Source organism: Agelaius tricolor, unplaced genomic scaffold (genome assembly GCF_023055355.1).
Source record: "Agelaius tricolor isolate 1412-34295 unplaced genomic scaffold, bAgeTri1.0.p SCAF_41, whole genome shotgun sequence".
Lineage (NCBI taxonomy): Eukaryota > Metazoa > Chordata > Aves > Passeriformes > Icteridae > Agelaius > Agelaius tricolor.
Window position 1 is genome coordinate 87,109 of NW_027269301.1, and position 25,166 is coordinate 112,274.

The following is a 25,166-nucleotide window of genomic DNA, read 5'->3' on the forward strand; positions in this document are numbered from 1 at the left end:
ATTTTCTGTGATTTTAAAACCTTTTACTATCAAACTGACCCTAAAGTCCCAGCTCTGTGACACCAATCACCAGGCACTTGGTTTGCTGCTGAGGCTGAGGGTAACCATTGGGTTTAGGGGATGAAAACCCAAAACTATGAGATAAATCTCACCTCTAATTAAAACAGATCTCAGGCACAACTAAAACCTTCAAAGACAGCAACGCCTGAGATCATTACAGCCTTGAATTTGGCTCACATTCCCCAAATCTTGGCGTTATTTCAGAGCTGGCACTTAATGGGAATTATTTCTCCCTCCAGAGCAATGTGGTCGTGACTCTCCAAGCTTCTGATTTGCATTTAGACTGCAAGGAGAAGAATTTCCTTTGCAGCAGCCATCTCCCAGCCCTTCACCATGTGAATATTTCCACCCTAATTAATGTCACTTAACGTAAAATATTATTCCATGTTCTGCAGAGTGGCTGTAAATAATTTACTTGTAAAACATGTTGACTTTTCATGAGTTGTTTGTACAGTAAGAACTGCACCATCTAAACTGGAGGAGGAGAGAGGAATCAATCATTTGTAATAATACCCAATAGGAGGTTTACCACATGTTATATCAATTTTTATGGCCGACACAAATAGCTGCAGCCATTACTTTGGATTTTTATTTTCTGAAGGGAATTAGAAATTCACTGTTACCTTCTGCTTCTCTCATGCTGCCCTGGAAATCACACAATTTAAAGGTGTTTGGAGTCTTTTTTACCCGCTAATTAAGGCAGTGCATTAATAAAACACCAGTTTAGGATATTCATTACATACACAGTCTATACAAGGCAAAAAGCTGATTTGTGTAGAACTTAATGAGCCCAGAACCAACCAACACCACAGCAAGTAAATTAAATGGGTTTTAAAAAAAAATCACATTTAAACTTAGTGCTCATTCACTCTCCTCCATATTCTGTGTTACTTTTTACATGCAGTGAGGTTTTCAATATTGATTATTTTCAGTGCATTAATGACTTCCTTTATTTGGTACTACTTAGATTTGGTATTGAAAGCTGTCTGTATTAAGCCACCAAAAAACACCCTTGATTCAAAGATACACAAATAAAACCCAGAGGTTTCCTGGCTTGGTGTTTTGCCCTTGGGTATGTATTTCTGGTCTCCCCAGATGTTCCTGAGCCTGCTGTGAAGGTTCTGCTGTGTGGGATGAGCACAAACCCATCCCAGCAATGCTGTGGGTTGAAGGATTTCCCAGAAGAGCAGGGCCCTGAGCTGAGGGCGCTGATGGATCTGAGCTGCCCCTGTCACTGCTGTCAAGGCTGGCACTCACCATGGGCAGCACCGACCATTGGAATAATTCACAGAATCACAGAATCACGGAATCACAGAATCACAGAATCACAGAATCACAGAATGATGAGGTTGGAAGAGACCTCTGAGATCATCGAGTCCAACCTGTGCCCCAACACCTCTCAACAGGGATATTTGGGTGCCCGTCAGGGCCCCTGAAAGATCCAGGCCCCTGTAAAATCCCCATCCCTGGAGGTGCCCAAGGAACAACTGGACAGTGGCACTCAGGGCTCTGGGTTGACAGAGGGGACAGGTCACAGGTTGGACCCAATGACCTTGGAGGGCTTTCCCAGCCTCAGGGATTTGGAGATCACAAGGAATCCCAGAATCCCAGAATCACAGATTCACAGAATCCCAGGATCACAGAATCCCAGAATCCCAGAATCCCAGAATCCCAGGATGATGAGGTTGGCAGAGATCTCTGAGATCATCCAGTCCAACCTGTGCCCTCACACCTCACCCAGACTCTAGCACCCAGTGCCATGTCCAGGCTTTTTTAAACACACCCAGAGATGGTGATTCCACCACCTCCCTGGGAAGAGCATTCCAGTGCTTTATTATTCTTTTGGTGAAAAAATTTTTCCTAATATCCAACCTGTTGGTCTCTTCCACTGGGCAGCACTGACAGAACCAGAGGGCACAGCCTCAAGCTACGGCAGGGAAGGGATAGGTTGGATGTTAGGTTGGAAAACTCTGTGTGTGTTTTCTATTCTGCAGCTCAGGTGGAAACTTCCACAGCAGATTTTCACCTCAATTCCAAGCCTGAAGCAGAACTCAGATTTGAGGTCTCTTGCCCCAAATCCCACTTTCCATCCCATTATTCTGCTGTCCATCAGAGGCCACGTTCCTGCAAGTCCAAGAGCAAAGAAAAGAGCAAGTCCATTTTATTTCCACAACCATTTTATTTCCCCTCTTTTTGCAGCAAAGGAACAGGGAATTCTGCTGTGCACGGAGTTTATGACATTTAGCATGCAGAAGAGCAGGTATTTATCAGCCAGCTCATGAGCTCTGTGTCAAAATGTTTGTCATCAAACAAACACAAACCAGAGGCACAAAAGTGCAGCTGGAGATGAATCACCAATACTTTCTGTGCTCTGATCAATACTTCTGCTGTGGTGAAATATGGGAGCAACAAAAGACTGATGTTGAAACTGTAATTGAAACACGAGAGCTCCAACAAAACCTTTCCGCTTGGAATATTTTAGAATGCTCCTCAAATTCTCACTATAGGTAAAGCTATTGTCTCCCTGACAATTGGCATAAATTTAAAAGAGGTTTTTATCTCTATCGATGCTTAAGGCATCATTTGATCCAAATTTCCCTGGCATTTTCCCCTTTTCCAGCATAATTTTAGAGGCCTTCAGTGACTGCAGTGTGACCAGCACGGAATCAAGAATTGTGCCTGATAAATAATAGCTCTGTTCTCAAAAATTAATGAACAATGTCCCCATAAACGCACAATCTCTCCAGAATGACACTGGATTGTGATTGTGATTTTCCCACTCTCACTCCCTGCATTCTTGCATGAATTTACATAGGATGATAAATTATTTAGAAATCCATTTCAACTACAGAAAATCCAGTTTACCCATTGCTTATAAAAAGCCATTACAGCTACTTAAGTTTTCTATTACAGCCAATTTAAGTTATTACAAAATAGCAAGTCCATAAGATTTTGATCTATCCTGGGTACCCAGAGATAATGGAACACTGGAGGATATTATGACCATGAAACATGAAGAAGAAGGGAAAGAAGTCATCCCATTTATGGTGTAAAGTAAACATCTGAGATAATAAACTGGCCAATGTAACCAGGCTGAGGATTGGAAATGGAACAGGAGAAGAAGAAGAAGAAGAAGAGGGATCCCATTTTTAAAGGCTTATTGGTTATTTATGTAGATGCTACGAGTTATAAAAGGAAGAAAAACGGTCTTGTGATAAAAGCTGCTTATTGGAGCTAAATCTGAATTCCCATTCTGACTGCTCCAAGATGAGGCTGGGGAAGCTCTGTCAGGTGCCTGTGCTAAAACTCCCTGGCCATAAAATGGAAGAATATTTCTTTCCTCGCCCAATTTCCCCTCCTCTGCCCATTTCCATTGCCGAAAAGGCAACTCATGTCTTCCACAAAGACAAAATAACGGCCCCTGGTCTTTGGAGAAGAGTTTTTCATCTTTATTTGCACTTCTATGGATTGCTCTTTAGTTTCTTCTAGAGATCAACACACAGGAGTTTGTCACGGCTTGCCATGATACTCTTTAGAGCATTTTCCAAAATTCTCAAATAATTCCAGGAGATTTAGGCATGTGGCATTTCTAAACTGGATGGCAAATTGTCCTCCCTTCCGGTGGGATGGGACTTAAATATGGAAGAGGGGTGAGTTTGGGTGAAGGGGTTAAAAAAAGCACAAAGCACTGCAGGTTTCCTTCTCCACTGATTTTTCCTGTGTGAAGTTTTTCAATATTTGATTTTGCTGCCCTGCTGTATCAGTTTTCTGGGCCTGTTGGTGATCTCCTCTCGAGCTCGTTTGTGTCACCCTACACCAGGCAACTGCCAAGTCAGAGAAATAATGTTATTTTAATCAAACCACCAAACCAGATTGAAGCCAACAGCTGGAACAACGAAAGGGAGCTGAAAAACCATTATCCAATTTCCCAGGCATCAGTGAGCAGCTACAACTCCGAGCCGCACTCCTGCAGCTTGGCCTTAACTCCTGGTAAAGAATTCCCTGCTTCACTGCTGATGATCCAAAAAAAAAAAGGGCAAATTGCTTTGCTTTCCTTTAAAAATCACACACTGGAGAAGGAAATGAGGCAAGAAGTCAGAGGCAGCATCTGTGTGACTCTTGCAGGATCACTGAGGAACATCCTGTAACTCTGTTCCTCCTGATGGCTTTTCATTTAAAAACAAAGCCCTGCTGATGGTAATGCTCCGTGTTCCTGATTAGCAACCAGCTGAAATGAAATAAAACATTTATCTTGATCTTCAGATCTTTATCTTTTGGAGTTAATTCTGTTACTGTCTAGACTTTCAGGGGCAAAAAAAAAAAAAATTGTTCTTAAATTCAGGCTTTGAATGAGTCCTCCTGGAGGAAAATGGGAATATTTACTCTCTTCAGATTAAAATGTTTGCACGGCTGGAATATTTCAGTTAATATTTTATGATTTAATAGTGTTGCCTTTCAATTGTTACACCTGGACACAGAAGCCTTTTCAGTTGGTGGCTGCATTGCACCAGGAGCTATAAAAACACAAAAACATGGACAGAGGAGGAGTTTCTGAAGGGTTTTTTCCCCCCAGGATTATGCAGTTAAAAAATGATGCCAGTGTTTCAACCCCTGCTGGTCCATCTCAGTCACTCGAGGGTCCTTCCTGTGCTCCATCAACAGGAACAATATTGCCTTCAGTTCCCACAGCACTGAAAGGATGGTGGGATTTCAGCGGATTCCCTTTCACTCCTGCAACACTCTGCCATAATAGTTTACATATTTATTTATAAATACCCACTGATCGTGGCGCCAACGACCACGCAAGAACCGCCAGAAACAACTCATCCCAAAACAGCTGATCTTCAAATACTTCAGAGGAAATGTCCAGTGGGTGCAAGGACCTCCCTGGAAGGAAAACACACAACCATGAATCTGACCAGGTGGTTGTACCCACGTCAAGCTGAAGTATTGATGTGGGTTTCCTCCTTTGATGTCCACTTTTAATTCAGAAAAGCTGATGTGAGCATCTCCTTGACAAGCAATCCACAGGGAATCAATACATTTTTAAAAATTCATTCTTTATACAGTCCAGCTTGGCAGAGGAGATTAATTTTACTTTTCCACCTGCCAGGGAAGTTGCCATCATTCCAGGGTAATGTTGATGCCATTATCTGAAATTTGGCCCTTCAGCCCTTTTTCTTATAACACTGAAAATAATTAATCAATTTGTTTGCTCACACATGGCAACTTGCCAGAGCAGGCAGAGAAATTAAAAGCCAAAAGGTCATTCCATAATAGTTTACATACTGTAGAATATCCATTTATTTTATTTGTCTTTTGGCCCAGCTGATTTTATGATTGCAGTTTACATGGGCAGATTGGAGGCAAAAATTCAGGATCTGACAAGCTGCAATTTTTCTCTAAAATTGTCCTTAAAATGCCTTACAGGTGTTTTGATTTTTTAAACTTTTGAAAACATTTTTTCATTAAAGGCAGCCAATGAAACAGAGCTGTTTTCAATGCTCGCTTTCCATTTTTCTCTCCAAGTGCCTTTAAAATGCTTAACAGGTGTTTTGGTTTTTTAAATTTTTAAAAACATTTTCTATTAAAGGCAGCCAATGAAACAGAGCTGTTTTCAATGCTCTCATTCAATTTTTCCCTAAAATTGTCCTTAAAATGCCTCACAGGTGTTTTGATTTTTTAAACGTTTAAAAACATTTTTTTTATTCAAGGCAGCCAATAAAACAGAGCTGTTTTCAATGCTCAGCACGATTTTTGTGGTGACACTTTGGGGACGGCCCTTTCCAGAGGGTCCCTCCTTGCCTTGGAGGAATCCGTCCCCGTTTTTCTCCCGGGAAGCCCCAGTGATTTTTCCACCCATTAATTCCCCCCAGAAGGGGCCGTGGGACATTGGAAGGGACATTTTGCTGTTGGCATGGACAGCCCTGAGCCTGCCAGACTCTCCTGGAGGGCTTCACCCAAATCCCTTTCATGATTCCGGAGGGACGGAGCTTCACGCTCTGAAGAGCAAGATCTGAAGGAGCCATCTCAAAGCAAAGGAAGAGAAACCCAGACCAGGAAAATTCTGGAGTGGTTTTTGATGTTTAAATGTCAGACTCTCAGATCTTTTTTTTTTTTTCCACTTCCCTTCCGCAAAACTCCTGGTGCTCGGGCTCTGATGCTGCCTTTGGAAAGGTGCAAGTTGCCATGGCAATCCCCATCTCCAGGCACTGCACCACTCCACGTTCCCTGGGGGATTCCTGGCCAGCAGGATGGATTTGGGGGTTGGGAACACCCGGTTAATCCAGGTATTCATTGTGCTCAGCCTTAAAGGCAGGACAAGACGAAGTGTGGAAAGCCAGGGCACCACAGGGAACATTTCTGTGTCTGCCCTGGGGTGCCCTGACCCCCAGGTGGGCTCTGACTTTGAGAAAGTTTCCTGGACTTCAAGATAGACCAGAATCCACAAAAGTGGGAAATAGATTATAGAGAGCAGTGTAGGTGCATCACTTGGTGAGAAATTCAGGTTTTGGGATTTTTGGTGTGTTGTGGATGGAAGCAAAATGGAGGGCACAGGGGGTCACCCTGGGTTTCTTCTTCATGCTGCTTCTTCCTTCTTTGTGGGAATCCATAAAATCAGAGGGTTTGGGAAAGCTGCAAAAGGCCTCAGAGACAGCAGAACTGTGATTGGAGCTGAGCAGCAGCCATGAGATTGGGCAGCAGAAAAATTATTTAAAAAGTAGAAAAGCAAGGACAAATAGAACAATGGTCTGTGTATTAACACTTGTCTAGAATAACTCCCTAAACTGCAGAAAAGTTTATCTAGAGAGATATTAGGAAGTTCTAAGCTTAATAATGGAGCTCTGTGCATTGTGTTTGAAGGCTCACAAGCAGGGATTGTATTTGAAATAAGCAAGCATTGTTTAACCAAAGGTACCTGTGCTTATAGTGGTTGGACAGAACCACTGTCAATGTGCTTTTGCTTTGTGGGATTGGTCAAAACACATAAAGTGAGTTGTAACATTGAGTTCTTGGTCTGCTGCCTGAGGTGTGAGCTGGTGGTTTTTTCCCCAAAAAAATAAAAAGTGTTGCTTTTTCCTGCTTGGATTTTCCCCCCATCCTGAAGCTTTTCTGTTCCTCCCCTTCTCTACTTTATCTCCACAGGGATCTCACCCTTTGTCCTGATCTCCTTCCCGCCCCTTGTGCCACCTCCTTCCCCCCTTACACAGTCCAGATGTATATGAATAATACATCTCAATAATTGAATAATTGAATAATAATAATTATTATTAATTATAATAATATATATAATAATTAATTATAATAATAATAATTATTAAAACAATAATTAAATAATACATCTCAATAATTAAATGGTAATAATACCCCAAAAAACCAAAAAAAAAACCCCAAAAAAACCAAACAAAAATAAGAAAAACAAAAAAAAAAAAAACCAAAAAACAAACAAACAAAAAAAAAAATCTGACCACACTTGTTTCCTTTGCCACTGCCTCATTTCCATTTCTTTTGGAAATTCCTGCAGCTGGTTTGCTGCTGCTCTCCCAGATCAGCTGTGTGCTGAGGAACTGCTCCCTCTGTCCTTTTCTCTTCCCTGTACATCCTGTCCCTGGGGAAGCTCATTCACAGGCACCAGCTCAGCTCTGCTGACAGCTTGCAGATCTGCCTCTCCCCCTGATGAAAATTACATCAGCTCTAATGATTAAACCTCTTTGGGGATGGAATTTTTCAGAGCTGGTTACTTGCCTGGGAACAGATCAGCAGATGTTTGCCTGCCCATCACAATGCCCAGGTACAAATGGCTGGCACTTGTTTGAAATCAGTGACTGGTGAGGGCTTCACATGCAGCACAACCCCACCTGTGACATGATCCACGACTTAATCAGCAGGACCTAGAAATACAGACTCTTTACAAGGAATAGATTGCTTGGTTTTGGTGCATTCCAAGTGTGCAGGCTCCATAAAAGAAGAAAAAAAAAAAAAAAAAAAAGAACATGAGGATTCCCTGCATATTGTCCATGAATTTGTACAAATCTAATATCTTTCCACTGCTGTTTCTCTTCCTAAACAAGGCTGACATTTTTTGCTTAAATATCCTTTCACTTAGCAGGTACCTGTGCAGTATTTGCTGACAACTATAAATAAAAAAGAGGTGACATGGTGCACCAAATCTGCCACTGACTCCCAGCTGAAATCCACACAGGCACCATTTCTGTATTTCTGTTCTAAATGGCAAACCCCATATTTGAGGAGATAATGAATATTAAAAAACCTAATAAAAACCTACAAAAGCGAAATGGAACAATAGGTGATAAAGAGACCTACAAAACCTCCTAACTGGTACAAGGCAGAATTGGATAAATAATTAATTAATCACTTTCTTCATCAAGTGGTTGGCTCTGGAAAGGGAGTGACAGAATCCAGGCCACAAATCAGTTCCATTGCTAATCCCTGACAAGTTTCACCTGCATGAGATGGTTCACTACATTTTTATTTATTTATTAAGTAAATATTATATATATATATTATAATATATAATTAGAATTATAATTATATAATATATTATATAATTATAATCTATAATTTATAATTATAACATATTATTAATAATTATAGAGTATAATATATTATTATAAGAATATATATTATTGATATATTATAATATACTATATATTATAATATATCATATATAATGTATTATAATGTATAATAATATGTGATAATATATAATACTTTTATATATATATATATATATATATATATATATATATATATAATACTGCACCTACACCTACCTTACACCTTCCCTGATTTCAAAATCAATTCTTCATTATTTGCATGCCTGGATTGCCCAGCCAGCTTCCATGATTTCAGATCAAACAGCACTGAGCCAAATTCTGTCTCTAATATTCCACCACCCTGGTGATGCAGGCAGTTCAGACACCATCCTGCTTATTTTCCCTGCTGATCTAAAGAAGATTTTTATGAACACTGTGTGAATAATCCCCCCAGATGAGGAGGAGAATGAGTGTGTGGCTACGAGGGAGCAGAGCAGAGTCTCTCTCTAGAGCACTAACGAGTGTTGGCTCAGATTTGTGACCCTTCCAGCTCAAGTCTCTCTGTGGGATTCCTGCCTGCCTTCACACGCATTTTCAGATGAAACAGGACTCCAGAAATGGGATAAAAAAACACCATACCCGTGAGAAACAGTCCTGCTCAACATTATTTCAAGCCCCTGGAATAAACAAGGAGCGCGGGGAGTGCGGGTTGATGCTCCACAGCAGGTACAGGTGAGCTGAGAAAACAACGGGAGAAGCAGCGTTCAGCCTCAATTCAGAATTAATACAGCCCTCATTTCTCTGTGGAACCTGTCAGTGCAATTGTGTGAGGACACACACAGGGTGCATTTTCTCACAGTTTGGTGGACCTCCAAAACCCAGCAGGAGCTTTGTTGCAGAGCAGCCCTTGCACAGCAATAAAATTCGCTTCAGCCTCCGCTTTCCCCCTCCCTCAGCAGCTGTTTCATCTCCAGAGCAGCACATCAATATCTGCATTCCAGTCCCTGGCTGCAGGGGTGCTTTTATTGTCTCAGCATCAATCAACTTCCTACTCACCAAAATTAAAGCAGCTCCTTCCTTTGGGTTTTTATTTGCTCTATCCCCTGCTTTTCCTGCTGGAGCCTCCCGTGCATCCCTGGGCTGCAGGAGCTGATTGCAGATTTGCAGGGAGGAAGGAGCTGATTAATCACAGCCAGTTCTTTGTCTCCTCCTCTAAACAACCACAGGAGCTGCATCCACCAGGGCTCCAGAGCCTTTTCTCCAGGCAGGTCATCATCCCCAGATCCATTGCTGCTTTCTTTGGTCACCACTCACCCTCAGATTGCACAAATCACCGGTTTCACCCAACCTGCATCTGCTGCAGTGCAACAAAACACCTCCCTCTCTTTGGGGTTTTTGTCTCTATTTCTATTTTGTTTCCCTTTTTCTGTTTTATTTCACTATTTCTGTTTTATTTCTCTATTTCTGTTTTATTTCTCTGTTTCTGTTTTATCTCCTGGCGCCCTGCTTTGTTTCTCACCATTTCACACAGCTCAGTATTTCACAGAAGGCCCCAACCAGGCCATGGATTTTACAACTTTTCCTTCCCTCCCAGGGGACACCTATTCATTGGAAAGCTTTCAGCACCCATTGCAGTTGTGCCAAAAAACACCTGGAAAATTATAAATACAGGCAGATTAAATCTACCTTTCACATCTAAGGGAGTCTTGATACTTCCTGAAGCCCTGTGCTTTAAACTGTTAATTCAGAGCTCAAAAACCTCTGGCTGCAATAAAACATCCTGGAGCAAATGGGTGGAATTGAAATGGTGCTGTTGAACTTTATCATGCCCCAGGTGCTTTGTGACTCAGTGTCACCAATTTGCAGGACATGCCACACATTTATTCCCCTCTGTCACTCAGGCCCTCCTGCGTGTCACAATTTTATTGCCACTTGTTTGGCTTCGTTTCATGAACCATTCAGGGCCGTGATCGGCAACACAAATACAAATTATAAAGGATTTTTTTTTCCCTCCCTACCAGGCAAATATTTGAGCTCCAGAAACCTCTCCACGCTTTAAATTGCTCCGTCTAAAAGATGCATTAGCAAGGGTAAGGACAGGTGAGTTTGACCCTGTGAACAGCAACCCCATGGCTCTTGCAGGGAAGTAAAAAAGGAAAGCTGGAAAAAGTGCAGCTGTAATTGAATATATCAAATATTATACATTTATATATATATATATATATATATATATATATATGTGTGTGTGTGTGTGTGTGTGTGTGTGTATAAAAATATCAAAAAATATCAAAAAATATCAAATAATATACATATTATATATAGTAATTTAATATATCAACCAGTACACATATTATATGTATTGTAATTTAATAAACCAAATTTTATATATATATATATATATATTTAGTAATTTAATATATCAAATTGGCACAATTGTTCCATTTCTGTTCTAAAATGCAAGCCCCATATTTGATGAAATAATGTATATTAAAAAGCCTAATAAAAACCTACAAAAGTGAAATTGAACAATAAGTGATAAAAAGACCTACAAAACCCCCTAACTGGTACAAGGCAGTATTGAATAAATAATTAATCAATCACTTTCTCCATCAAGTGGTTGGCTCTGGAAAGGGAGTGACAGAATCCAGGCCACAAATCAGTTCCATTGCTAATCCCTGACAAGTTTCACCTGCATGAGATGGTTCAATACATTTTTATTTATTTATTAAGTGCTTACACCTTTCCTGATTTCAAAATCAATTCTTCATTATTTCCCTGCCCAGGCAACACAAATGAAGAAATGTGTGACTGGTGAATATTTCCCAAGATTAAAGAGGTGGAATGAAGACCTGGATTAGCAGCCTTAATGAAGTTTTGGGCTCTGGAAATAGATTTATATTTATATTTATATTTATATCATTATTGTTATATCTATAGTAATATATCTTTATATTTGTATTTATAGTTATATACAATATAGGTATAAATATATAAAATATATTTATATTTATAGTTATATTTTTACCTATAGTTATATATAAATATATAGTATTTATATCTATATCTATATTTCTAAATATTTATATTTATATTTATATTTATATTTATATTTATATTTATATTTATATTTATATTTATATTTATATAATATTATATTTCTGAAATATTTGCTGTGCACAACACCCTCCAGATTTGATGTGCATGGGAATGCCCTGAGCATTGTGTAGATAAACATAAATATAAATATATAAAAGTATCTATAAAAATATAAATAATATCAATAGAAATACTATGAATCCCAAGATTTCTAGTATCCACCACCCCTGGCAGGTCCTTTTTGGACAAAAATACAGCAGCCAAAGTGCCACCACCCTTTGCTTCCATATATCCCACTGCCACAGCTCAAAGCCTCCTGAGCTTCAAACCACCTGTGCTGGGCAGAAATCAATAAAAAATCATTAAAAATCAATTAAAAATCAATAAAAATCAATTAAAAATCAATAAAAAAATCAATAAAAAATCCAAGGTGAGCAGGCTGAGGAGCACCTGAGGTGCTGCTGATCCCTGCCTGGTTGAGCATTCCCAGGAAATCCAAAGGCAGGGGTTCCCCAGGGGAGAAGGGGCTGTTTGTTCTCCCCTTTGTGTGATGCTGAGCATTGCCTGCATTACACACACAGGCATTTGTCAGTGTTGCTTTTATTGACACCAATTAGGCCTTTATTGCATTTTCTGAGATTCATTATGTGCAGTAATTAATATACCAGGCTACCATTCCCAGCCAGCATCTGTTTGACATTTGGGGAGGAAGCGAACTAAAAATACAAAGGGAAAGCACCAAACAAAAAGCAAATCCCACACCTAGGGGAAAAAGAAAACACACAAAGCAGGCACTGAGGCACCTCCAAGGAAAATGAGAACACTTGGCACAAAGAAAAGGCATTTAAGAACATTCTGTCACTCAGTTTGGCTCCCATAAAATACACACAGAGTTTTTGCACTTTTACTGAGCCCCAAATTAGCTAATGGCAGATAATTATCTGAACTCCTATTAACATCTGCATATTTTTGAGGTAACTCTGGAGAAATTGTTCAGTCTCCTCTTCTGGCTCCTGTGACTGCAGTTCCACTTTTGATTCCATCTTCCCTTTTGATTCTGGCCTTCTCCCCCTTGCATACATTTCCAGGGATGATGAAGCGCCTTTTAATATTCCCCATGAATCCAGCATGAAAAGCTTGCTGAAATTAAGACTATTCAGGAAAGCACTAACACTTTAATTGTGAGCAGATCTTTAAAGGTGCCTAATTACCACCAGAAACTTGCACAAAACCAGAACCACTTGTCCTGTGCCTTCAAAAGAGTTCATTACGCTCAAGTTTCTCTCCAGCTCCAGCCTGTGCCAGGGCTGTGCAGCTGAAAACAGCCCCACAAGGCTCACCTGGAGAGAAAGCAAACCTTGCTGTCTTTAAAAAATACCAATAATCGGGTTCATGCTACCCAAACATGTATCAATCTTAAACACAAGCTGCATAAAGAGACGGCAAACTGCAAGATGATTGGATTTCATTAAGATTCCAGGCGTAGTCCCACTCTTATTTTTATTCATGCTGAAGACGCTTTGCTGGAGACCTTCCCTGCTGCCAGGATTGCCAGGGCTGCGTGTTCTGCTCAAGGCAAAGCCCAAGTTTTGTATGCAGGCTGCTGCCAAGGAAGGGGGAGGATATTTGTTAATCAAATGCAATCACCACTATCAGAGTAATTCAAACGCATGGGGGAAATACAAGATACTTAAACTGGATTTGCAGCTTATCCACTCTGGAAAAATAAAATCAACTTCGTTTCAGAGCAAGGGATGAGATGAAAGAAATGGGTTTTCCAAGTTTCTACGGTGATTCTGTCACAGACAAAAAAAAAATTGAACTCAAAACTTCCTTGCAGAGCCACCTCTTCTGCCTGGCTCAGGGTGCTCTTCTCCATTTCTGCTCATTTGTGAAAAGTCAGTTTTACCCAAAACTTTATTGAAGTTTTACCCAAAACTTTATTGAAGTTCTACTCAAAACTTTATTGAAGTTTTACTCAAAACTTCATTGAACTCAAAACTTCCTTGCAGAGCCTCCTCTTCTGCCTGCCTCAGGGCGCTCTTCTCCATTTCTGCTCATTTGTGAAAAGTCAGTTTTACTCAAAACTTTATTGACGTTTTACTCAAAACTTTATTGAAGTTTTACTCAAAACTTTATTGAAGTTCTACTCAAAACTTTATTGAAGTTCTACTCAAAACTTCATTGAAGTTCAATAGAGTTTTACTCAAAATTTCATTGAACTAAAAACTTCCTTGCAGAGCCACCTCTTCTGCCTGGTTCAGGGTGCTCTTCTCCATTTCTGCTCATTTTTGAAAAGTCAGTTTTACTCAAAACTTTATTTGAAGTTTTACTCAAAACTTTATTGAAGTTTTACTCAAAACTTTATTGAAGTTTTACTCAAAACTTCATTGAAGTTCAATAGAGTTTTACTCAAAACTTCATTGAACTCAAAACTTCCTTGCTCTTCTGCCTGCCTCAGGGTGCTCTCCCAGTCAAGCAATGGGAAAAAAACCATCTTATTTGGACAACAAGAATAAGAAACATAATAATAACGTGGACTGTAATCGTTACCAGCCCTTTATCAGTTTGACAGCCAATTTTGCTGCTTTTGAGTCGTCTTTGCCAGCCCAGGGCGGGCTGGGGTCAGTGCTGTCCCTGTCTCACAGTGCAGCCTCTCCTCTTGCTCAGCTCCCACCTGGACAAGTTTTCATCCTTCCCTGAAGGGATGAACCCGTTTGGATCCAACCCTTTGGAGCAGCAGGCAAGGAGTGATTGCAGAGGAAGGGAAATCAATACCACTGAAAGGCAATTAGGGGCATAATTAGAGCCACAACTGCCTGCAGAGAGGGTCTGGGGCTCTTTTTAACGCCATGAAAAGCAAAATCAGAGCATTCCAAATTCTTCAAAGCTGCTGCTTGTCCCAAACCTTCCCTCAACCCTTGGAGGGAACTCAAAGTGCAGTTTTTACAAAAAATATTTACAAATACAAATACAAATACAAATACTACTTACAAATACAAATACTACTTACAAATACTTTACAAAGTATCTTAGCAGGATTTTTTTAAGATTTCTCACTTGTAGCTCACTCTAAGGAGAACAGGGTGGTTGAATTTGGAGCAGGGAGGAAGCAATTGAGAAAGCAATTGAGATTGAGGCAGAGAATGGACAAAGCTGGAGCTAAATGCACTAACCAATGAGACAGCTGGGAAAGGAAGAGTTAATCCTTGAAAAAAGACAGGATTGGTAGAAAGGAAAGAGCTCCAAGCCTTGATTGCCTCTGGACATGGGGATATACCAAGAGCAGGCAGCAATTTCTGCTCCAAGTGGTTTTTTAGGTACCAAACCCCACCACAGTTGTTGACAAAATGCTTTTATTTAAATTGAGAGATTAATTTTCATCTGCAGGGTGAATATTAAAACCAGCTTTTAGGTGTCCCTTGAAGCTCTGTTTGGGTGCTCTGAGGTGCAGGGGACTTACAAAGCCTGAATTGTGTAAATTTTAGTGCAGGGCTGTGTCGTGCTGTGGAAACGTGGCTAATTCCATTTAAAATCGTTTTCCCTGTCGTTTCTAATGCAAGGTCCACATCTGTGTTCTCCACAGCCAGAGAGGCTCCAGCCCAGCTCCTCAATGAGCTGAGCTGCTTGCCTGCAGGAATTTATTCCTTCCCCTCAGAAAGATGCTTTTCAGTTCCAAACAAAAAACGGGTTTGTCAGCTGGATGGATTTGATGGTTGGATGAAATGTGTTTTATCAGAGCAACGGATTGGGGTGTTTGCATTTCTGTCACCACCATCTCAATCTGTCCTGCCCATAAAACACATTCCAGCAGTGCTCTGGGCCACCACGCTCACAGTGTGTGTTTTGTCAACAGCCCAAATCCACCCTGTCAACAAAATCCATTCACAGGGAAAAAGAACTCAATCTCTCCTGTCAACATCAAGGCACACGACTGTGGTTTGCAGCAATAAATGCAAACAAATTCCTGGCTGACCATCCCAAGCCATCAGTTCTGGGGAAGAGGTGCCTGGGTGCTCCAAACGTATTTGAAAATCTGCCCACCCGAGCAGAAGAGGAGGCAGCAGCCGGGTGTCCTGAAAAAGGAGACTCAGGACCAGGTGAGGTTCTTTCCTTGAGTGTTCACATTATTAAATGCAGCCATGATATTTTCTGAAAAATCCCTTTGCCAGGATTTTTCCTCCTGGGAAGCTGAGAAGCCTCAGAGGAAAAGAAAAACAAACAATGGTTATCTGCTGCTGTGGAATGCAACAGGTGGATCTGGGATTGGTCTTGTGTGGTTGTTTATAATCAATGGCCAATCACAGCCTGGCTGTCTCAGACTCTCTGCTCACTCACAAGATTTTATTATTATTCCTTTCTTTTTCTATTGCTTGCAAGCCTCCTGATGAAATCCTTTCTTCTCTTCTTTTACTATAGTTTTAATGTAATATATATCATAAAATAATCAATCAAGCCTTCTGGAACATGGAGTCAGATCCTCGTCTCTTCCCTCTTCCTGGGACCCCTGTGAACAGCACCACAATTAAACTCACAACAATCCCAGACCAAGTGCAACACCCAAAAGTCTCAGCTCCCTGTGAAGTCAGTGGGAAAGCTTGAACTGAAATTGTTCAGGGCTGAGCTGAGCGAGCCCAATTTCCCTTTCAGCCTAATGTGACCCCATTAAAGTGAGGTGGGTAATTCCCTGGTGGATGAGGAGCTTTCTGTATCTGAAGCCTGCCTGCCCTCAGGCAGCATTTTTCTGGCTGAGGAGCATTGTCAGAAGGTGATAAAATAAGGGATGGCATCATCTTGTCTTGTACTGGAGCTTTCCTGGTCCAGGGAGCAAAGATCCCCATTTCCAGCAGATGGAAATTGCTTAAAAACCTAAATATTTCAAAGTGGGCTTGTGCAGGTAGAGGCATCATCTTTTTCCTGAGTTCTCTGGGGAAGGAGCCCCCTCTCACCTGAGCTATTATCTGAGCTTCATGAAAGGATGGAGGGGAGGGGGAAAAAAGCAGGAATGTGCCTGTAACATTTTAAATATTCTTTCCTTCTTCCAGCGAAGTGCGTTCCAGGCCTGAAGCAGAGTCACAGAGCAGCAGTAAAACGACAAAGCCACCTCCTCCCCTTCCTCAGCTTCAGCTCAGCAAGCACCTGTAAATTCCATGCAGAGGATTTTCGGGATGGAGAAAAGATGCAGATTGGTCCAGGGCTGGCAAAGAGCCGCCAGCTGATGGGATTTGGGACAATGGCAGGGGTGACATCTCTTCTGTGTCCCCATTTCAGCCCCAAGCATGCTGCCATTGTACTTTATTAACCCTGAACTTCATCTGGAAACTGAAAGGAACGGGGATTTGTCTTTGCAAACAAGCTGTGGGTCTGCTGGGGGATAAAACCAACACTGGGAGATGAAAGAAACAATGGGAAGGATTGCACTGATTGATGAATGGAAAAAGAGATTTGCTTTTAGAAATAAACTTTAGGTTTGCTGGTAAATGAAATTAGACATTGAAAGGTGAAAGAAACGATGGGGAAGAAAAACCCCTAAATTCAGTAAGAATTAAAAATGAAAAGGGAGGGTTATGCATTAGAGGGGAATCTTTGGGATCAGGTGTTCTGGGGAGTCTGAACCTCTCAGAAATGGGGAAAGAGAGAAGGGAAATGTGGCTGGAAATTGGGATAAAAAGGGAGGCTGGATGCCCCATGGCCTCTCCCTTTATTCGAATAAAGCCAAAGGACTCCTCTGTCTCCTTTTTGGACAAAAACCTCTGGTGTTTGTGGGTTAATTTTCCTAACAGAAACGTTCTTCCCTCATTCCTGCAACTAACCCAGCCCTCCACAAAGTTACTCAAACATCTACAAATGCTGTTGCACCTCAAAAAAAAAAAAAAATCACAAAAAAACCAATGAGGCAGAGGCAGGCTGGTGGTACTTGGAAATAAATGGAAATAAATGGAAATATTTTTTTTATAAATTTATTATAAATAGAAATAAATTTTTAGTCTCTCGGAATAAAGATATGCAAAGCAGCAAAGTTGGTTTCCAGCAGCATGGGACAAAAGAGGCTTAGCAGAGCAAGAATTACACTCCAAGCCCTGGAAGAGGCGGTCAAATAATGACAAAATTTATGCAGTTCTGAAGTCATTTGGTGCTGGATGGGGGAGGATTAAGCCCAGCTGAATAAGTTATCCTCTGCAGAATGGATTTCAGCCTGGCCACACTGCCTGGCAAATAATGGGAGGATTAATTGGCTCAAGCTTGCACATTGTATTGTTCCCCAGTTTGTCAGACACCCCTGAAGCTCACACAAAATGAGGCTTTTTTGTTGGTGTTGTTGAAACCAAGTTTGCTGAAAATTCCTCCCCCAACTCTCAGGAACCTTTGTTTTTACAAATGAACACAATAAAACTAATCTGCATCGGGGCCTAAAATGGATTTATTAAACTGTATTAAATCTCCAGAAGGACTGTTTGTTCAGTGCACTTTAATATCCTTCAGAAATGGAAGGTGTCAAGCTGACATAAGGCTACTCTGAATCTGGAGGAGAATTTAAAATGTGCTTTAATTAAAAGTTCCAAAGTAAAGATTTCTGCTTTTCCACATTTTTTTTTAAAAGTCTAGGGAAGTTTGCCTGCGATGTGACAGCCACGAAGCTCAGGGGAGCTGCTCTTTAATTCCTTCCATGTTTGAGAACATCAACTTGAGGACTTAAATTCATTCTTCATTATCACGGGACAAACCATTTCCTTGGAAGCTGCTCAGGATTTGGTGCAAAAATGGGCCCTCAAATTTTAGATGCAATCTTCTTCTGCTGCCTCTAGAAGCTGAGGAGGAAACAATTTGCTTGGGGGAAAAAAGCAAACTCTGGCTCTGAAGCCAGCACAGGAAATGGGAGAAACTGAAGAACGATTGATCCTCTCATCACATGGAGCTGCCATAAGGAGCTGTCAAGATTTTTATATAACTTTCCTTGAAAAGCTTGTATTTAAATGAGCAAGAAGGCAAAAGCAGAGAGAACAGAAGGCAAATTCCCTTCGTTTTAAAGAAGGGGCCACAGCTGAGATCCTCATCTAACCCTGGTCTCTTCCACGTACCCCCCTTATCTCCTGTCCCAGCCTTGTTTAGCTGGGGAGACAGAGCTGCTGGGATGCTTCATGGTGGGCAGAATAAATAAAAAAAACTTTTTAAAAACCCTTTCTTGTCACAGCGTTGTTTCAAATCTCCATCAGTAACCCTATTATTCCATCTATCAGCCAAACCAGCTCTTGAACTGCCACCTGATAAAGCAGAATTTCAGCCTTCCCTGATGCTCCCAAACCAGAGATTTCCTGCACTTTTTAAAAGGACTGTTCCCTGCCTGACAGTGAGCCCTCATTGGAAGGTAATTTAATCAATAGTCAGGTCTCCAGCAGCCTCTACAGCAAGTTATGGTTGGCATTTAATAGAAATGCAAAGCAGAAATAGCTTTAACACCAGTTGGTATTTTAAACCACATAATAAATTCACTGCTACTCTGTTCCATATCAATTAATAGCATTAAACTTCTTTAATGTATTAACAAAGATGTCTTTCAGATATTAAAATTCACTTCAATTAAAATAGCAATGAGGCTTTAAACATCCAGTATTTTAAAATTCACCTGATCTTTTCAGTCATTTCAAAAGGGCCTTTAACTAACACATAACTGCCTCATAAAATTTAAATTGGAGGTGAAATTAAGCCAGGCATTTAACGAATATTGCTGCAGCATGTTTGACTCCAGGTGAGCACAAAACACAACAGGCAGAACCAGCAGCAGCCCCAGCCCAGCTGAATTAACCCAAGAGCCACTTCAGGAGCTCGATTATTTTTTGACATGAGCTGCACTTGAAGCAGCTCCCAGCACAAATGGAAATGGAGACAACCACTCAATATTTAACCTCAGGAGTGGCTCTGCTCAGCTGTGTGCTCACCCAGCAGTTGCTGGGATTTAAGCAGGCAGGAAAAGCAAGAGGAGCACGGAGCCCTCTCTTAAGTGGCACTTGGTGACCTGTGAATAGTAAAGTAAAGAAAGGCAATGGCCCAGATTGCAAGGCAAGATGCGTTTATTGCCATCTGGATGGCAGCTGGCTTTTATCAGGTGGGCAGTTTGCCTTATCTCTTCCACACCCTCTCCTCCCTCTGGGGAGACATCTGCTGATAAGAGGCCATTGAATGTCCCTGCATGGCTGATAAGAACTACAGCATCCCATTGGGAGATGTGAGCCCAGAGGGAGGAGCCAAGCATTCCTACCTGGATATAATCTGGAGATTCTGGGACACCAGCCAAGCATTCCTACCTGGATATAATCTGGAGATTCTGGAACACCAGCCAAGCATTCCTACCTGGATAGAATCTGGAGATTCTGGAACACCAGCCAAGCATTCCTGCCTGGATATAATCTGGAGATTCTGGAACACCAGCACGGCTTTTCTCCACTGGATTCCCCAGAGGAGCAGCAGCTGCCTCTCCTTCCCCTGGATCTTCAGAGGCAGAGACTCCACCCTTCTCCAGGATCCCTGCTCCAGCAGAACCAGCCCTGGCACTGCAGGAGGGCTGAGCCACAATTCCAATGGTTCTGCTGCCCACACCCTGACCCACAGGGTGTCAGGCTGGGTTCTGACTCTGGCAGTGTTGGTTTAGTTCACTGCATTGTTTATTTTATCTTTTCATTTTCTTCCCTATTAAAGGATTGTTATTTCCTGCTCCCATATTTTTTTGCCTGAGAGCCCTTTAATTTAAAATTTATAACAATTTAGAGGGAGGGGGTTTACATTCTCCATTTCTGGGGAGGTTCCTGCCTTCCTCAGCACACACCTGGCTTTTCAAACCAAGACAGGCAAGAATAATGAGCCAGGCTTATCCTGCCTGGAGCTTCCAGCACTGAATTACCCTGAGCTGATCCTGGCGAACTCAGAGTTGCTGTTTTTATTTTCCCTCTGCCTTTCACACTCTTGTCTATTTGATTCACTTCAGTCTATTTGACTAAGACCAAACCAAAATGTTTACAGAGGCACCAGCAGTTCTTTTGCTCTGAGAGCTTCACTTTCATCACATCAAAGGAGATATATTTATCACAGACTTTTTGCCTTTTCTGTATGGGATTCTTCACACAAGGATCCCACACACCTGAGGTGCATGCAGAAAAGCTTCCTGTGCTCCAGGATTAAGGATTTTGCTGGCAAATTCAATACCATTTTCACTTCCCTGACTTGTTAGTGAGGATCCCAAGCCCAGCCTCCCCATCCATCTCAGCCGTGATGCTCCTGCCCTCACCTTTGCTGCAGAAGCTGCTGATGCCCAGAAATATTTGCCTGTGCTGAGAGAAGGTTTCAGCCTCTCTGCTGCCAACACCACGCTGCTCAGTGGTGCTGTAATGCAGAAAATCAGAGGAAAGGCTGATTAGAATAAATGATAAGCAGCTAGAACTTCCTTCCCCTCCTTTTGTTATGACCTCCTAAAGCCTTGCTGTGCCTCTGAGCTGCAGAGCCACCACCCCCTGGCTTCCCCAGAGCACAAAACCAGAGCCACACAGCAGCTCCTGTATAAAACCAGTGGGGGTTAAGTGATTTCATGGGGTCACTCTGTCAAATTGGCCTCTGCAGCTGTTCCTAATGCTGGATCTTGCTGTGCCTGCGCTCACACCCATGGCTAAAAGCCCACTGAATTCCTCTCTAGCCTCTGCTTTGTGTTAAATTCAAAGGCTGAGGAGGCTAAATCCCAAAATCTGCAATGATTTACTGTGCTTTTGAGCACCAACACTTTACTTCACCTCAGTGCCTCCAGGTGGGCTGCATGGCTGGGAATTGCACCCCAGCCTCTCACCGATCTCATGGGAAGAATTCCTTCCCAATGTCCCATCCAGCCCTGTCCTCTGGCAGTTTGAAGCCATTCCCCTATCACTCCATGCCCTTGTAAATACAGATTCTGGTGGAATTCAGTGGGATTCAGGGATGTTCTGAACCCGGTGCTTGTCCCTTTTGCTGCAGCCCTCGTCCCTTAACCTGCTCCCTTGGCTGATCCCAGCAGATTTCCCAGGAAATTTGGCAAGAACAGCCGGAATGGAACAAAATCCCTGCCCGCAGAGCCCGGCAGCTGGAGGGAGGTACAAAAACACGTGTACACGTTTGCACTGAGATTTCCATGCGCAAATGCTCGTTCCGAGTTAATTAAAAATAACACAGAAAAATAGTTAAGAGACCTTACCCTGGGATGTGGGAGCCATTCAGAGCTGATAGCTAATTTATTCTTCTTCCAGGTGAAGTGATTGGGCAATTCATTGCAGAAAGTTTCCGTAGCCCAGCAGAGATGGTGCCACACTCAGCTTGCCCTCATTCCCATGGATTTATGCTTTTCATGCTAGAGGGGAAAAGGGAAATTCATGGACAGCAATTCATCTCCAGGAGTCACACAATGCAGTTTTTTTCTCATGCATTCTGTTGTCCAGAATAATTAAGAAATTCAGGACAAGCCTGGAGCCCTACCACCATATTTTTGCAGGGTCACAAGTGGCATTCGTTACACTAAACAGTTCCAAGGCGTGAGGAAGGGTCAATGCCTTAGCAGACAAATTATTTGCAGACCTTCACAGATTTATTTAAACATTTAAAATGAATCTAACATTTACCTTGATCTAAATAGATCACAATAAGTGAGTGAACACTGTGATATTACTACTTGAATGTTTTTCATTTCCTTTCACCTTTAAATTCTTTTCTGTACTCTATCTACCAGCAGCAATTTTAATAATTTTTAGTTGAAGCCCTCTAGATTTCCTCTAGAGCATTCCTGCACAGCTCCCAACTCCCGTTGCACCCCATATATCAACCCACTCTTTCAACTCCTGCACTTCCAAACATTTAAAACACCTTAATGGCTTTTCTCACTGAACCATAAAAATTATTTATAAATTCATTTTAAGACATTCATACAACGAGAAACTCATAACACGTCATGAAGTACAAATTATGTTTACTGGAGTATAAAAAATTATTTGGGTCTATGTATATATAATGAAGGAAAAAGCCAACTGCTTCTCCAAGTGGACTCCTAGTATAAGCAATCACCAAGTGCAAGGTGAGAGGATAATGAATTATTTGCTCCAAAGTACTTTTTAAAATAAACACCTCAACAGGAAAAAGCAGTCCCTTCCAAGCCTTAATTTAAGCACATTTGGTGCAATTTCAAGGAGTAATCTCACTATTTTTTTTTCCAGGACTTTTCACAACAAGGCAGCAGCAGCATCTCCTTCCCTCTAAGAAGGGGCTGTTAATCTGAGTTATTTCTGCAGCTCAGCAAGGGAAATCACCCCAAGAGTTCGGTGACACTTCAGGGGAAATGCTATTCACCAAAACTCACACATTATTTGGGCTCCAGGAGGAGAAAAAAACTGATGGAAATATGAAGAGAGGTGGCCACTTTGGAGTCTTTCAGCCACAGGAGGTGTGACCACACTTAGTGCATCGAACTCAAGATGTGAAACTAAAAAGTTAATTAAATATATCTAATAATTAAAAGTAAAGACAAACTCTTAGAAACAGCCTGCAATTCTGATCTGAAGACCCTGTGCCACACTTGCCCTGTAGGATAATACGAAGATGGACTAAAAATGAAACTGCAAGTCACAGAAGGTTTTTCTTCAGTTCTCTCTGGTTCCAGCCATTCCTAAAGCCCAGGCTGCCCTTCTCAGGAGGTCTGGGGTGTGCCTCATCCCAGATGCTCAGACTCTCTCACAAAATTCCAGTTCTTAGCTAAAAAACACTTGGCTGTGCTTTCATGCCCGCTTGGTCACCCTCAGGGCATCACTCCAGCCCATGTGGTCACTTCCCATGTCTGTGTGCAGGACACAGTGCCCTGTACCACACATTTTCCTTCCTTCCAGCACACACAGAGTGAGAGTCCATCATTATTTATCCCCATTAAAGCAGGGCTGCTCAGAGAGAGGGACCTGTGTTTTGAGCACTGATGGACTGGGGTTCTCCCCTCTGTGGCAAATAGGTCGTAACATCTCTTTTCCACTTTACATCAAAGTATTTCAAAGCAAAGCTTAATCTGCCAGACCCATAATGTAGATTTTTAGTAAGATCCTTTGTGCGAGGAAAAGGCCATAAAGCAGCTGCCTCAGAATTCAGATGGAAATGCTGATGATCTAAATCATCCAAGCCTGGTACATAAACGAAAAGCAACAACCGGAGTGGGGACTGATCCCAGGAGAACTCACTGATGACTCACTGTGGAAGACGAAAAGCTGTCTATATAAACAAATTGTTTATGGTCTGTTAAACAAAAGTAAAACCAATGGAGTGCAGCAGATGCAATTCCTGCTGAGGATTCAATCTTAGCAAAGTGCGTGGCTCTGACCCTGCAGAGTTTTCCGTAAGAACCAGAACTGCAACGAGAAGGGACTGCAGAATTTGCCATCTGGGCCCTGTCTTTATCAGATTAAAGAGTCAGAGGCTGACAAAGTGCTTTGTGCTGCCATTTCAGTGAACATGGCCCTGCTACAGCCAGAGGCCAGAGCAGGGTCTGCAACAGCAGCGCTCAATTTGTGATTTGTGATCATCCAGGCTGACCTCGAGCAGCTCCGTCCTGCTGGGCTCAACCTTGGCAGGTGTTGAACAGCCCCATCCTTTTGGTTTCAAACTTGGTAGACCTTGAACAGCCCCATCATTTTGGGCTCTAACCTTGAACAGCTCCATCCTTTTGGTTTCAAACTTGGTAGACCTTGGACAGCTCCATCCTTTTGGTTTCAAACTTGGTAGACCTTGAACAGCCCCATGCTTTTGGGCTCCAACCTTAAACAGCTCCATCTTTTTGGTTTCAAACTTCGTAGACCTTGGACAGCTCCATCCTTTTGGTTTCAAACTTGGTAGACCTTGAACAGCTCCATCCTTTTGGTTTCAAACTTGGTAGACCTTGAACAGCCCCATCCTTTTGGTTTCAAACCTGATAGACCTTGAACAGCCCCATCCTTTTTGTTTCAAACTTGGTAGACCCTTAACAGCTCCGCCCTTTTGGTCTCCAGCCTTGAGCAGCTCCATCTTTTGGTCTCCAGCCTTCCCTCAGGGGAAGGCTTGATGGATATTGGAGCAGCATCACAGGGGATCACAAAGAAAAGGCGGATTTAGGCTACAGAAATAACTTAAAATCACTCATCCCTCCTAGCTCCACCCCAAACACACCCCCTGTGTTCCCAGGGAAGGACTTGGGGCACATGCAGGTGGGATCAAAGGAACACAGGTTTGGGGTGGTGTCACAGCAGCACAGCTGCATTTAAGCACTACCAGAGATCATTCTGCTCTTTTTAATCAGCCCTGCCTAATTTCCACCAGGCTGTTTGGAGTTTATTTTCAGACATCATTGCCTCCAACCTTGGATTCCCCTGTTAATCCAAGGAGCCGGCACCGCCGAGGCTGGAGCGGCAGCTGTGCCACGCTGAGAGGAGGCAG

At 42.0% G+C, this 25,166-nt stretch overlaps 1 long non-coding RNA gene across 1 annotated transcript; it reads right to left on the minus strand.

Moving 5' to 3' along the window:
* Positions 1-2,219: 2,219 nt before the first annotated feature.
* On the minus strand, positions 2,220-9,977 carry LOC139603756 (uncharacterized). The gene is made up of 3 exons (XR_011683795.1): positions 9,675-9,977; positions 9,258-9,355; positions 2,220-4,947 (listed from the first exon to the last, which is right to left on the minus strand). It is a non-coding gene; the product is annotated as an uncharacterized lncRNA (long non-coding RNA).
* Between the last annotated feature and the right edge of the window lie 15,189 nt (positions 9,978-25,166).